The following is a 16,795-nucleotide window of genomic DNA, read 5'->3' on the forward strand; positions in this document are numbered from 1 at the left end:
ACATAAATGGGCCGCATGGACACTGCATTATTTGTTCACCCGGCCCAGCTAATGGACCGTAATTCAAAAAAAGATCAAATGGACTGTAAATTCTACCCCGCAAAAAAAAGACTGTAAATTCTGAAAAAATGGGTTGAATACGTGCCACATTTTCGAAGGCTGAAATGTGGGCCTATAGGTCGAAACCAATGCAAGTCGTTGTCAACTTAGTCAACAAATGATTCTGACATTGTTAGCCATTGGATTTACATCCAACGATCGCCATCCATATTCAATGTCTCGTCTTCTTCCTCCAGCGCCGCCGGGATCACCTGCTCCCGCCTCCACCCCTCCACACCTCTTGTTCTTCCCCACCGACTGCCGAACCACACCGCACCAGAACCAGTTAATCCCCGTACACCTCTCCGTCTGCGACTCTACTCCCACGTCTTCCCATCTCCGGCTCGTTGCTGTTCGAGGCCTCGTCATCGTCCACCACCTTGGATGCGCTCGGCGCGGAGTGGTCAACGTGGTCAACGAACGACACCATCGGAAGTAGACTGTGCGTGGAGAGGCTGACAGCTGGGTCCATGGCCGCATGCAAGGAAATGCCTCCTTATTACGCGCAAAATAATAATGATTCCTCCACCTGACAGCTGGGACCCACCAGAAGGGCCCCTGTATTTCGGGAAAAATGTTCCCACCGCTGACAGGTCGGACCCACCAGCTATATCTTTGCACGCAAGGAAGTGCCTCCTTATTACGCACAAAAGAATGAATACCCCCTGCTAGCTGGGACCCACAATAGTGGGAGGCTGACTTGTGGGCCAACTAATTTGACGGGGACGGAGGTCTTTGTCAACTTAGTCAATATGAATGATTCTAGCTCCAGTGACCGTACGATGTCCATCCAACGACCGTACTGCTTCTTCAATGTCTGGTCTTCTTGCTCCAGCCACCCAAAGCAGCACCGGTCGTGCCTCGTGCTCCTGCCTCCCGTGGCTGGCTGCGATGCCGCGGAGGCCTCACCGCCCCCTACTACTCCCACCGCTGGCCAGGCTATCCCTCTACTCACCCACACCCCGTCTTATTCTGCGGCAACGGCAACCTCACACCACAGCGAACCCTCATACTCCTCTACGCGTGTGTGGCACCCCGGCTTAGAGCGACCGGTTTACCATGCATTGCCAGCCTAGAGACCATGTCTTCTGGCAACACACAACATCTTGGTACAGAATAACAACCGCTTTATTGATGCTAGCGGAACAGAGTTACATTACAACAGCTGTCGAGGCCAAGCGGCACACTCGGTGCGGCTGAACAAGATGTACATTATTTAGTGAACATAAAGGGGCCTTGATCCGAACAACTACGTGGAAGCGGAATAACATCGTGGCGGAAGCTCCATATCACAGGGACACTGACGTGGACACGATCTAGACTCGGACAGTGCTCCTCTCCAACGATACTTTCCTGAAATCTGGCATGACACGCCAGGTTAGTACTTTGAATGTACTTGCAAGATCACAACAAGCATAATCATAATGGCAAACTATATCATGATATTTAACAAATTATTAAAAATGCAACACTATATGTCAACATGCTGTGATCATGCTCGAACGTCCCTCGGGACAGCTTATCAACCATGATCATCTCTAGATCACAAACACACCACCAAAGTGGTCAGATCACAAACACACCACCAAAGTGGTCTTTCTCAAGAACAACTCGTGATCCTTACGGCGATCACAACCACGACCATCATTTGGTCCCAAATGCCTCGATGGCCTTTCTGCCATCCATCAATAATGAAAAGTTCAAAGCTTAGTGTGCAACTTTTACTAAATGTTGACTCATGGTGGGACCTACTATGAGGTGTCCGTAACCATGGACTCGGCTATCGATAGATTACACACTCTCCAGAGGTAGCACACTGTACCCACACCACGGAACCCATGGCCTCGCACTCCTATTCGGGTGGACCAACGGCATTCCGTCAAAACCCCTCCATTGCCACAGCACTCTCCCGGCCACTGCGACCCAAATCCCCAACAGGCTGGTCCTAGGTGGCCCCGTGTCTACCAAAGACACCCCGACCACCATCGTGGTCAAAACACTCCCACTCGAGGACTCGGTACCATAATCTCAACAATGAGCACACAAGACTATGTCTGCTTACCGGGCCAGGGCAAGCATGACATAACCTTCCCTAGATGGAGGCACCGACCAGAGGCCGTGTCAATGGACCGAATCAAGGCCTTCCCACAAAGGCAAATGTGGTTGCACTGGAAAGAAACTCGATTCAGCAGCACCATGACCCAGTCAACGGTATATTCAAGTTGAGTTATATTCAGGTTTAACTTTAAACTAAAAATGACCGGTGTCATAGCATGCCATGAAATGCAAAACAACACATGCATCATATAGTGATAAAAATGACCGATGTCATCCTTATACACACCAAGCATAACGCCAACAACTCAAATTACTCTACTAGCTCAAATAACTCACAACTTAACCAAAATATTTTGCAACAAGTTTTATTGATTTCTTACGTAAGAAAGTAACTCCGATAAATTTCTCATGTGCTTGCCTAAAAGATTTCACTATCAACAACTCTTACTTTCTTTATCACTAAGTTGGGTTCAAACATTCTGTAAGACAAGTAATATGATTAAACAACTATTTAACAGAACATTTTCTAACAAATTTTTATCAATCTAAGAGGGCAAAAACATAGCTTTAAATAATTGCTAACATGCATAACAAAATTATTTCTAACATCACCTCAAATAAATCTTATCTTGCTTTATCCACTAAACTAGTTTCACCTATTCTGTAAATCAAGCATAACAACTAACCAATATTTAACAGAATATAAATAACTCCATAATCATTTAAATGCATGGATTAATCATTTCATTCAAGTAAGAAAATCACAAATATTGAAATGGCACCATGAAAATGTTGTTGTGGCTTGCCTTAGTGCAGACGAGGTTCACAAGCCTCCTGGCAATCCTCAAGAGAAGCATCACCTTCTGAAAATAGTTTTAAACACAAAAAAATAACAAGAACACTTCTGAAAATCACCAGAAATTCTAGACAGCTCAGAAAAATCTCATCTTTGTTGAGATGCTAGATTTCTTATCAAAGAACACAATGCAAAAATAATCAATTCATTTGGACTTATGGTTGAAAAGTTATAACTGTTTGAAGTGTTCTGTAAATTCAAATGAATTTAAATAAAAGAAATAGACTGGGTGGTGACGTCGAAGGCGTAAAGCCCAGGGGCGCCACCACTCATACCGCTTCGCGCGCGCATTGAGTGGCTGACTAGCGGGCCCCGCTAGTCAGGTGGGGGAAGAGGGAGAAGGAAACAGAGGGGGCCGTGGCTTCGCCGAAGCTCTCGCCGGCGACAAGGGCTCCTTGGCCCAAACGAGAGGGAGGGATGGCAAGAGGGGGTTGAGGCGCACCTGCCCGTACCCGTAGCATAGCTAGGGGCGGTCGGACGGCGTCGGAATCAACCTCGCAAGCGGAGGCAGAACATGAAGGTCGCCGGAGTTGAGGAAGACGGTGAGTAGAGGCCGCTCCAGGGGCTCCAAGCAGGTGAGACGGCCTCACCGGAGAGAGGCGAAGGCCCTGGAGGGGTCGCCCAGACCTGGGAGGGGCTGGAGCTACTGCGGCGACCAGAGGGGATCTCCGGTGAGCTCGAGCTCGGGGACGGCGGCCCGAGGCCTGCCCGTCCGGGCTCCGGCTTCGTACTCCATCGTGGGGTGTGTGTGAGTGCTGGATGGTGCTCGAGGAGGCTGGGGAGGGCTCTATTTATAGGCGAGCGGCAAGGGTGCTCTGGGCTCCGCCAGTGGACACCTGTCCACGGTGCTCGGCGACGAGCGGCGTCAGTGAGAGGGGGAGAAGGCGACGGAGGTCACGTGGCCACTGTGGGCGGGCGGAGACGAGCACAGAATCAAGAGGATGGCGACGAGCACAGTGCGCTCCGCACTATTGGGCCGGCCGGACCTTGCCCGTGCTCGCTGCAGTGAGCTCCAGCATCGGCGAGCGCCAGGGAGGAGTTAAGAATGTTGAGACGATGATGGTGGTGAGGGTTGGCATGGTTGGGCAGGCGGGGAAGCGAGCACGCGAGCAACAGAGGCTTGGGCGCATCGCAGAGCGCGTCGGCTGCATGCCAGCACGCCTGGACGAACGCGGTCACCGCGTGAACTATGATATCAGGTCGATCTAAGCAAAAACTCAATGTCTGGCATGTTGTTCATGGTAGTTTTGAGTGTTACCATGATTTGGTTTGGATCCAGATGCAGTAGAGAAGTTTTCACACACCAAGTAAGTTTCTGGTCAGTAACTTGGTGATGTTACTGTGGTCAAATGGCTTGGAGTTTGAAGCTGTGCTTTAGAGGCTAGTGATAAGTTACTAAGGTGCACAAGAAAGTTCGGGTCAAATGGAGCAAGTAAAATGGTAGTTACTGTAGAAACCACCATTTATGTCCAGAATAGAAAATATTTTCTGTAGCTAAAATATTCGAAAAAGCGATGAAATATTTTTGCTCAGGAAGGTGCACTAGGGTTCACAGAATATTTGTGAATTATCTCAGATTTTTCTAAGCCATAAAAATTGGGGTTGCTTTGAAGCAAACAGATCTGGCTTAGGGTTTTTGGAAAGAAAATGAATATTTTTCATTTAAGAAAAATATTCCAAAAATTATTTTTGGGTGGGTCAGAAGTGAAATGATGATTTAGGAGGGAAGTGAAGCACTTGGGTGAAAGCCAAGGATGCCCAAGTGTTTAAGTCCATATGAAAAGATTCAGAAACTCCATGTTTCAAAAAAAATCCAAATGAAAAATCAAGCAAATAAGAAAGGGAAAAACCCAGGCTGTCACAAACCTCCCCCACTTAGAATGAATCTCGTCCTCGAGATTCGGTTGCTTGGGAAAACCACTCTGGATACTGATCTCTAAGGAATTCTTCCTGCTCCCAAGTTGCTTCTGACTCTGTGTGATGCTCCCACTGAACCTTGTAAAATTTTCTGACTTTACTGCGAGTGACCCTTTTCATCTGATCCAAAATTTTGAATGGTCTTTCTTCATAAGTTAAATATTTTGCCAATTCTATCTCAGCCGTTGTAGTTCTTTTCTCGGGAGGGGATATGCATCGTCTCAATTGCGAAACATGGAACACGCTATGTATGTCTGCCAATTCCGGGGGTAGTTCCAGTTGATATGCAACTGTTCCCACTCGAGACATAATCGGGAATGGACCAATGAATCTGGGTGCCAGCTTTCCACGAGTCTGAAATCTCTTGACTCCTTTCATAGGAGTGACTTGGAGGTATGCGTGTTCTCCGGGTTCAAAACTGACCTGCCGATGTTTGGCATCATAATAACTCTTCTGTCGAGATTTGGCCAATTGCAGTCTGTCTCGGATTTCCCTAACTTGTTTCTCAGCTTCCAGCATGAGATCCATTCCGAAGATACGACTATCTCCAGTCTGAGACCAATTTAGAGGAGTGTGGCACTTACGGGCATACAGAGCTTCGTATGGTGACATCTTTAGACTGGTCTGGAAACTGTTGTTATAAGAGCACTCGGCATACGGCAAGCAGTCTTCCCATTTAGCACCTTTGGCTAGCACACAGGCTCTCAACATATCTTCGAGTATTTGGTTTACCCGCTCTGTATGTCCATCTGTCTGAGGGTGATAGGCTGTACTATTTCAGTGTTGTCCCCAAGGCTTGATGGAGACGGGACCAAAAAGCAGAGTTAAACAAAGAACCTCGATCAGAAGTGATAGTTCGGGGTACTCCATGCAGACTAATGATCCTGGATACATACAGTTGTGCAAGTTCATTTGCTCTGTATCTGGTGCTGATCGGAATGAAATGAGCAACCTTGGTTAGGGTGTCTATTATAACCCAGATTGCATCCTTGCCTCGCTGAGTCCTAGGCAATCCTGTGATGAAATCCATGCAAACGTCATCCCATTTCCACTGTGAAACTGGCAGCGGTTGGAGAAGTTCGGCTGGCTTCTGATGGTCTGCTTTCACCATGTTGCATATGTCACAACAAGCTACAAAATAGGCAATGTCTTTCTTCATTCTATCCCACCAGAATATTTGTCTAAGGTCCTCATACATTTTCGTACCTCCCGGGTGAATGGAATATGCAGATTCGTGGGCTTCTGACAGGATTTTCTTCTTCAAGTCCGGTTGATTTGGCACACAAATGCGTCCACAGAATCGGAGGGTACCGAATTCGTCCTTGGAGAAGTCGGAGGCCTGCTTTGCCATCTGGCCCTTGGCACGTCTTTGTAGGTTGGTGTCAGCTGGCTGTGCCTTGCAGATCTCCATCTCAAGTGTGGGGGTAACTTCCAAAATATTAGCGAGGTCAGCCTCTATGATGACCAAGTTGAGTTGAGCGATCTCCTCTTGGAGTTTCGTGGGCAATGATTTTAACATGACATTTAAGCTGACGGGCTTTCGACTGAGCGCATCAGCAACGACGTTGTCCTTGCCTGGATGGTAATTTATTCCAAGGTCATAATCCTTGACCAACTCTAACCATCTTCGCTGACGGAGATTTAAATCTGGCTGAGTGAAAATGTACTTGAGGCTTTTCTGGTCGGTAAAAATTTGGCACCTTTTTCCAATGAGGTAGTGTCTCCAAATTTTTAATGCATGAACCACTGCAGCCAATTCCAAATCATGAGTAGGATAATTTCCCTCATGAGGTTGTAGCTGTCGCGACGCATATGCTACTACCTTGCTGTCTTGCATCAACACGCAACCAATACCTTGTCTGGAGGCATCGCAGTACACATCAAAGCTGCGATAAATGTCTGGAAGAGTCAATACAGGTGCGGTTGTCAGTCGTATCTTCATCTCATTAAAACTCTTCTCACAGTCCTTTGTCCACTTAAACTTTGTATCCCTTTTGAGCAGCTCCGTCATGGGTTTAGCAATTTTGGAAAACCCTTCAATAAAACGACGATAGTATCCAGCTAATCCGAGGAAACTCCGGATCTGTCTCACAGTCGTGGGTGGTACCCAATCGCGCATATCCTTTACTTTGCTCGGGTCCACGGATATACCTTCGGCGGATAGTACATGTCCGAGAAACCCAACTTTCTTGAGCCAAAATTCGCACTTACTGAACTTGGCGTATAGCTGATGGTCGCGGAGTCGTTGTAGTACTACTCGGAGGTGATCCTTGTGTTCTTCTTCACCCTTGGAGTAAATGAGGATGTCATCGATGAAGACTACCATGAATTTGTCGAGGAAGTCCATAAATACTTTGTTCATCATATGCATGAAGAAAGCAGGGGCATTGGTGCGACCAAAGGACATCACAGTATATTCGTAAAGACCGTACCGAGTAGTGAATGCGGTCTTAGGAATATCTTCGTTTTTTATCTTGAGCTGATGATATCCGGTCCATAAATCGATTTTAGAGAATACCTTAGCCCCACTGAGCTGATCAAACAGATCATCAATCCTTGGCAGCGGGTATTTATTTTTGATGGTGACCTCATTCAGCTGGCGGTAATCTATGCACATACGGAGACTACCATCCTTTTTGCCCACGAAAATTGCAAGTGATCCCCACGGTGAAGAGCTGGGACAAATATAACCTTTCTGGAGTAATTCGTCAAGCTGTTTCTTTAGCTCCACTAATTCTGATGAGGGCATCCGGTAATACTTCTTGTATAACAGTGCAGTTTCGGGCACAAGATCTATGGAAAACTCTAGTTCCCGATCTGGTGCATGCCTGGCAGTTCTTCTGGAAACACATCAGGGTACTCACTGACCACATGAATAAATTCCAATTCAACCACAGCAGTGCACACTAATTCTGGCTTGGGTGAATTCTTGCGAGCATAGAATTTGCTGAGCTGCCCATCCAGACTGGTCAGATTGACTTCTCGGGTTGTGCAATTTATGCAAACTTGATATTTGGTCAACCAATTCATACCCAATATAATATCCAACTTTGCAGACTCAAGGATTATCAGAGATGTTTGAAAGCGGACCCCATTGGTATTGATCTCCAGATCACGGCAGACCAGATTGCTCTTGATTATGGATCCCGGGGATTGTACCAGCATATTTTTGCCCAAAATTGTGCAAGGAAAATTGTTTTGGGCGGCAAAACTCCGAGAAATAAAAGAATGGGAAGCCCTAGAGTCAAATAAAATTATGGCAGGTATGTCATTAACAGAAAACATACCAATGACGACTTCTGGCTTTTCTTGGGCTTCATCGGCGGAGATATGATGCACGTGCCCAGTGAAGTTTTGCCGGTTTGGCTGCGACTCCATAAAATTGACTTGCGGCCGGCTTAGGGCATTCGTCTTGTTGTTCTTGGGGCACTGCTTGGCATAATGTTCGTGCTGCCCGCAAATGAAACAAGAATTATTGTGCTGATGCTCCTCATGCATTGGATTGGTCACAATATTCTTGACCTGAGTGGTGGTCTTGTTAACATTCTGCTACCAAATTTGCCTGTATTCCACCTGAGTCTGCCGCCAGGTACGAGCCTTTTGCACAGGTGTCCCATCCTTCTTTGGCTCAAACTTGTGCTTGTTGTCGTTAGCAGGCCTATTATCGGATATAAGCTTGTGCTCCCGTTCAGCAATGAACGCCTTGTCCACCAGAGATTGGAAATCCGTGAAATCAAACATACTGAGAGCACACCGAAGTTGCAGATTTAAACCTCCAAGAAATCTGTCAATCTTCCTTTCTTCGGTGGCCACGTCATATAGAGAGTAACGGGCCAAACGATTGAATTTTTGCAGATATTCAGCCACAAACTGATTTCCTTGGACGAGCACGAGAAATTCACGCTGCTTGGCCATCATAACTCTAGTAGGGATATGATATTTTCGGAACTTATCCTTAAATTTCTCCCGGGTGATTTCCTCATCAATCGGCCACATGGCCTTTGTATTTTCACACCATATGGCAGCTGCGCCTTCAAGGTAATGTGTTACAAATGGAACTTTATCATTTCCTTCAGTACGGGCAATCTCAAGCTTTTTCTCCATTGTGCGTAACCAATCATCTGCATCCATTGGGTCAACAATCTGACTAAAACTGGGTGGATTGGTCCTCTGAAAGTCTGACAGCTTTGAGTGATGACCATTCTAATTTCCATTCTGTCCAACCATAGCTTGAACACTTCTCAATATTTCAATCAGATCATTGTTCCTTTTTTTCTTCAAACATACGTAGAATTTGCTCGGTGGAGGGACGATCAGGCGGTGGAGGTGGCGGCTGAACGTATGGCTCAGGAGAATGTCCTACTTGTCGTGCGGAACCACGAACAGGAGTTCCCTCATGAATGTTGCTACTGCTGCCGCCCCACGTCATCCTATTGTGAATTTTCCCAAGACAACACAATCGAGATGAGAAACACCCAAAAATAAAATTGGGGAAAAGCCAGCGACAAATCCCGGAAGAAAGCAGAAGAGCGAAAAATACGGCAAATAAAGTCTCAACATAATTATACATAGACTCATACATGAAAAGTAAACAACATGACTGGTTCACTACTCTTATACAGGCAACGAAACATCATGACTCGTACGACTACATCCATACATCATCCAGACAACTGTGAATACTCAAAGATACTACTGCTTTGCTGGTGCTGCGGCGTCCTCCCCTGAAGTGGTCTCGGATCCTGAACTGACGTGGTTAACGGAAACCTCCGGGTTAAAGGTAACACGACGGCGCTGCCTCGAGGGCTCTCCCTCAGGGGCAGGGGTAGGATGAAGCATCGGGGCTACAGGGGTAGCAAGACGTGAGACCCACTCGGCAGGAGTACTGAGAGGGTTCGCGGCCGAGACACCCGTGCTACTCGAGGGAGTAACCGTCGAAATAGGGGAGCTAGAACTGACTAGGACATAAGGGGTAAATCCCAGTGAAGACCGAGTAGTGGCGGATCTAGAAGTGACCAAAGTAGTGGCTAAAGTAGTACGAGTACGAGTCAGCTCTCGAGCCAGCTCGTGGATCATGAGATAGCTAGCAGTGATATAACGTGCAAGGTGGCTAGCAACACTATCAGACTCCGGATCAATGAGAGGGAAACGGACACGACCGTTGTCGTGCAGAGATGAGTAGTAGTAGAAACCTGGATGGTTCTGCATTCGGACCTCGTTGTAGCGAAGCTCGACTAGGACCTCGAATGCAGCAAACAAGACAGCCTGAGAAGCGGTGGAGGCATAACCGCTCCGAGAAGTGCGAGTGTAAGAGCTGGAACCGGAACTAGTGCGCAGAGTGACCACTGCGTGATACTCATATACTGAATCTGCTAGGTGCTCCCGGTACACATGATAGACTGGGTCGTCTCCAAGAGGGTACAACCGACGCCACACATTGCGAAGGAGGTGCGGCGACGTGTACGACATCAGCTGCAACTTGCACGAATACGGCACCGGAGCCATCTACACCCACAACCATTAGCGGGTTAGCATAAAAACATATAAACCGAATGCATGCAATTCAATAATCAGCACAAATTACTACCGGCACTCAACTAAAACTCGTATCTAGCGCGTCGTAGTCTAGCATGGCCTACAGTCAGCGCGGCTCTGATACCAAGCATTGTGGCACCCCGGCTCAGAACGACCGGTTTACCATGCATTGCCGGACTAGAGACCATGTCTTCTGGCAACACACAACATCTTGGTATAGAATAACAACCGCTTTATTGATGCTAGCGGAACAGAGTTACATTACAACAGCTGTCGAGGCCAAGCGGCACACTCGGTGCGGCTGAACAATATGTACATTATTTAGTGAACATAAAGGGGCCTCGATCCAAACAACTATGTGGCAGCGGAATAACGTCGTGGCGGAAGCTCCATATCACAGGGACACCGATGTGGACACGATCTAGACTCGGACGGCGCTCCTCTCCAACGATACTTTCCTGAAATCTGGCATGACACGCCAGGTCAGTACATTGAATGTACTTGCAAGCTCACAACAAGCATAATAATAATGGCAAACAATATCATGATATTTAACCAATTATTAAAAATGCAACACTATATGTCAACATGCCGTGATCATGCTCGAACGTCCCTCGGGACAGCTTACCAATTGTGATCATCTCTAGATCACAAACACACCACCAAAGTGGTCAGATAACAAATACACCACCAAAGTGGTCTTTCTCAAGAATAACTGGTGATCCTTACGACGATCACAACCACGACCATCATTTTTATTAAACGTTGACTCATGGTGGGACCTACTACGAGGTGTCCGTAACCGTGGACTCGGCTATCGATAGATTACACACTCTGCAGAGGTAGCACATTGTACCCACACCATGGAACCCATGGCCTCGCACTCCCATTCGGGTGGACCAACGGCATTCCGTCAAAACCCCTCCATTTCCACAGCACTCTCCCGGCCACTCTGACCCAAATCCCCAACGGGCTGGTCCTGGGTGGCCCCGTGTCTACCAAAGACACCCCGACCACCATCGTGGTCAAAACACTCCCACTCGGGGACACTCCCACTCGGGGACTCGGTACCATAATCTCATCAACGAGCACACAAGATTATGTCTGCTTAACGGGCCAGGGCAAGCACGACATAACCTTCCCTAGATGGAGGCACCGACCAGAGGCCGTGTCAATGGACCGAATCAAGGCCTTCCCACAAAGGCAAATGTGGTTGCACTGGAAAGAAACTCGATTCAGCGGCACCATGACCTAGTCAACAATATATTCAAGTTGAGTTATATTCAGGTTTAACTTTAAACTAAAAATGACTGGTGTCATAGCATGCCATGAAATGCAAAACAACACATGCATCATATATTGATAAAAATGACCGATGTCATCCTTATACACACCAAGCATAACGCCAACAACTCAAATTACTCTAATTGCTCAAATAACTCACGACTTAACCAAAATATTTTGCAACAAGTTTTATTGATTTCTTACGCAAGAAAGTAACTCTGATAAATTTCTCATGTGCTTGCCTAAAAGATTTCACTATCAACAACTCTTACTTTCTTTATCACTAAGTTGGGTTCAAACATTCTGTAAGACAAGTAGTATGATTAAACAAGTATTTAACAGAACATTTTGTAACAAATTTTTATCAATCTAAGAGGGCAAAAACATAGCTTTAAATAATTGCTAACATGCATAACAAAATTATTTCTAACATCACCTCAAATAAATCTTATCTTGCTTTATCCACTAAACTAGTTTCACCCATTCTGTAAATCAAGCATAACAACTAACCAATATTTAACATAATATAAATAACTCCATAATCATTTAAATGCATGGATTAATCATTTCATTCAAGTAAGAAAATCACAAATATTGAAATGGTACCATGAAAATGTTGATGTGGCTTGCCTTAGTGCAGATGAGGTTCGCAAGCCTCCTGGAGATCCTCAAGACAAGCTTGACCTTCTGAAAATAGTTTTAAACACAAAAAAATATCAAGAACACTTCTGAAAATCACCAGAAATTCTAGACAGCTCAGAAATATCTCATCTTTGGTGAGCTGCTAGATTCTTATCAAAGAACACAATGCAAAAAGAATCAATTCATTTGGACTTATGGTTGAAAAGTTATAACTATTTGAAGTGTTCTGTAAATTCAAATGAATTAGAATTAAAGAAATAGACTGGGTGGTGACGTCGAAGGCGTAAAGCCCAGGGGCACCACCACTCGTACCGCTTCGCGCGTGTACTGAGTGGCTGACTAGCAGGCCCCGCTAGTCAGGTGGGGGAACAGGGAGAAGGAAACAGAGGGGGCCGCGGCTTCGCCAGAGCTCTCGCCGGCAACGAGGGCTCCTTGGCCCAAACGAGAGGGAGGGATGGCAAGAAGGGGTTGAGGCGCACCTGCCCGTACCCGTAGCGTAGCTAGGGGCGGTCGGACAGTGTCGAAATCAACCTCGCAAGCAGAGGCAGAACGTGGAGGTCGCCGGAGTTGAGGAAGACGACGAGCAGAGGCCACTCCAGGGGCTCCAAGCGGGCGAGACGGCCTCACCGGACAGAGGCGGAGGCCCTGGAGGGGTCGCCCAAGCCTGGTAGGGGCTGGAGCTACTGCGGCGACTAAAGGGGATCGTCGGCGAGCTCGAGCTCGGGGACGGCGACCCAAGGCCTGCCCGGCCGGGCTCTGGTTTCCTACTCAATCGTGGGTTGTGTGTGAGTGATGGATGGTGCTCGAGGAGGCTGGGGAGGGCTCTATTTATAGGCGAGCGGCGATGGTGCTTCGGGCTCCACCTGTGGACACCTGTCCACGGTGCCCGGCGACGAGCGGTGTCAGTGAGAGGGGGAGAAGGCGACGGAGGTCATGCGGCCACTGTGGGCGGGCAGAGACGAGCACGGGATCAAGAGGATGGCGACGAGCACAGTGCGCTCTGCACTGTTGGGCTGGCCGGACCTTGCATGTGCTCGCTGCGGCGAGCTCCGGCGTCGGCGAGCGACAGGGAGGAGTTAAGAACATTGAGACAATGATGGTGGCGAGGGTTGGCATGGTTGGGCAGGTGGGGAAGCGAGCACGCGAGAAGCAAAGGCTCGAGCGCATCGCAGAGCGTGTCGGCTGCATGCCAGCACGCCTGGACGAACGCGGTCACCGCGTGAACTATGACATCAGGTCAATCTAAGAAAAAACTCAATGTCTGGCATGTTGTTCATGGTAGTTTTGAGTGTTACCATGATTTGGTTTAGATCCAGATGCTGTAGAGAAGTTTTCACACACCAAGTAAGTTTCTGGTCAGTAACTTGGTGATGTTACCTGGTCAAATGGCTTGGAGTTTGAAGCTGTGCTTTGGAGGCTAGTGATAAGTTACTAAGGTAAAGATGCACAAGAAAGTTCAGGCCAAATGGAGCAAGTAAAATGGTAGTTGTTGTAGAAACCACCATTTCTGTCCAGAAGAGAAAAGATTTTTTTAGCAAAAATATTCCAAAAAGTGATGAAATATTTTTGCTTAGGAAGGTGCACTAGGGTTCACAGAATATTTGTGAATTATCTTAGATTTTCTTATCCATAAAAATTTGGGTTGCTTTGAAGCAAACAGATCTGGCTTAGGGTTTTTGGAAAGAAAATGAATATTTTTCATTTAAGAAAAATATTCCAAAGATTATTTTTGGGTGGGTCAGATGCGAAATGATGATTTAGGAGGGAAGTAAAGCACTTGGGTGAAAGCCAAGGAAGCCCAAGTGTTTAAGTCCATATGAAAAGATTCAGAAACTCCATGTTTAAAAAAAATCAAATGAAAATCAGGCAAATAAGAAAGGGCAAAACCCAGGTTGTCACAGCGTGGGCATCCACTGCCGCGTCTTCCCCGGCTCCATGTCGTCCCCTTCCTAAGCCTCGCCGTCGTCCACCACCCTGGTGCTCTCTGCGCGGCATTGTCAACGTGGTCAAGGAACGACTTCCATCGAAAGAGTACTGTAACTCGAGAGGCTGACAGCTGGGTCCACGGCAGCCGCAAGGAAGTGCCTCCTTATTACGCGAAAAATAATTATTCCTCCACCTGACAGCAGGGACCCACCGGACAGGCCACCGTATTTGGCGAAAAAACATTGTCCCCTGACTGTTGGGACCTACCGGACGGGCCACCGTATTTCGCGAAAAAAATGTTCCCCCCGCTATCAGCTCGGACCCATCGGAAGTGCCTCCTTATTATGCACAAAAAAATGAATACTCCCCCTGCTAGTTGGGACCCACCTTGGTGGGTGGCTGACTTGTGGGCCTACTAAGTTGACGGGGACAGAGTGCTTTGTCAACTTAGTCAATATGAACGATTCTAGCTCCAGTGACCGTACAATGTCCATCCAACGGCCGTAGTGCTTCTTCAACCTCTTGGATGCGCTCGGCGTGGAGTGGTCAACGTGGTCAACGAACGACACCATCGGAAGTAGACTGTGCGTGGACAGGCTGACAGCTGGGTCCATGGCCGCACGCAAGGAAATGCCTCCTTATTACGCTCAAAATAATGATTCCTCCACCTGACAGCTGGGACCCACCGGAAGGGCCTTTGTATTTCACAAAAAACATTCCCACCGCTGACAGGTGGGACCCACCAGCTATATCTTCGCACACAAGGAAGTGCCTCCTTATTACGCACAAAAAAATGTATACCCCCTTGATAGCTGGGACCCACAATAGTGGGAGGCTGACTTGTGGGCCAACTAAGTTGACAGGGACGGAGGGCTTTGTTAACTTAGTCAATACGAATGATTCTAGCTCCAGTGACCGTACGATGTCCATCCAACGGCCGGCGTGCTTCTTCAACGTCTGGTCTTCTTGCTCCAGCTGCCCAAAGCAGCGCCGGTCATGCCGCATGCTCCTGCCTCCCGTGGCCGGCTGTGCTGCCGCAGAGGCCTCACCGCCCCCTACTATTCCCACCGCTGGCGAGGCCCTGCGGCGACGGCAGCCTCACACCGCAGCCGAACCAGTGAACCCTCGTACTCCCCTCCGCACGGGCTTCCACTGCCGCGTCTTCCCCGACTCTGCGTCATCCCCTTCCTAGGCCTCGTCGTCGTCCACCGCCCTGGTGCTCTCGGCGCGGCGTGGTCAACGTGGTCAAGGAACGGCTTCTGTCGGACCTGGACTGTACGTGGAGAGGCTGATAGCTGGGTCCACGGCCGCAGCAAGGAAGTGCCTCCTTATTACACCAAAATAATTATTCCTCCACCTGACAGCAGGGACCCATTGGACGGGCCACCATATTTCATGAAAAAAATGTATCCCCCTGACTGTTGGGACCCACCAGCTACATCTTCGCACACAAGGAAGTGCGTCCAAAAAAAACGATTCGCCCCCCTGACTGTTGGGACCCACCAGCTACATCTTTGCACGCAAGGAAGTGCCTGACAGTCGGGACCCACCTGGTCGAAGCATACGTAGCGTTGTCATTCTGGTCACGAACGTGTACGTACATACTGGTCGATGTAGAGGCACGCACGTAGCATGTACACGTACGTACAACGGCCAGGGTGCAAGAAAGTATATACGACCACGTACGTGCATACGGGCGGGGTCTCGAACGCCTACTCGCACGTACGTACGGCCAGGGCTCGTGTACATGGCTAGGTCGAAATGGAGAAACAACGTCTTCGTCGTGTTCATGGGGAGCCAACCGGCTGCGTCGGAATGGAATGCGTCGTCGTGTTCATCGGGAGGGCTTGGATAGAACAGACGATGGAAACGAGTCCTGGCGTACCACAGAACAGAGGAAACGGCCTTGTGTTCGACCGGCCACGGTCGAAACGAGATCCTGTTCATTGGGAGGGGTCTGGCGTATCGCAAAACGGAGGAAACAGACCTCCTACGGTCGAAACGAGGGTCCTGTTGACCGGGAGGGGTGTGGCGTACCGCAAAACGGAGGAAACAGACTTGTGTTGGAGCGCTACCGTCGAAATAGGGGTCCTGTTCATCAGGAGGGGTGTGGCGTACCACAAAACGGGACTCCACGGGATACTGTTCATCTCCACCGTCGACCCCCTCCAGCCTCCATGGGCTACTGTTCATCCACCATCGACCTCCTCCAGCCTCCACCTGCGACTGTTCATCCAGCCTCCACCGTGCGCTACTCCACCGGCTACTATTCAACCAGCCCTCTCCATGGGCTCCTGTTCAACCACCCATCCATGGGCTACTGTTCATCCAACCCTCCACCGTCTACTGTTCATCCTGCCCTCCACGGGGTGGTCCTGTTCATCCAGCCCTCCACGGGGTCCTGTTCATCCAGCCCCAACCGGCTCAATGGATCGGGGTCCTGTTCATCCAGAGGCAACACCACGGGGTCCTGTTCAT

This window comes from Triticum dicoccoides, chromosome 6A (genome assembly GCF_002162155.2).
Source record: "Triticum dicoccoides isolate Atlit2015 ecotype Zavitan chromosome 6A, WEW_v2.0, whole genome shotgun sequence".
In the NCBI taxonomy this organism is placed as follows: domain Eukaryota; kingdom Viridiplantae; phylum Streptophyta; class Magnoliopsida; order Poales; family Poaceae; genus Triticum; species Triticum dicoccoides.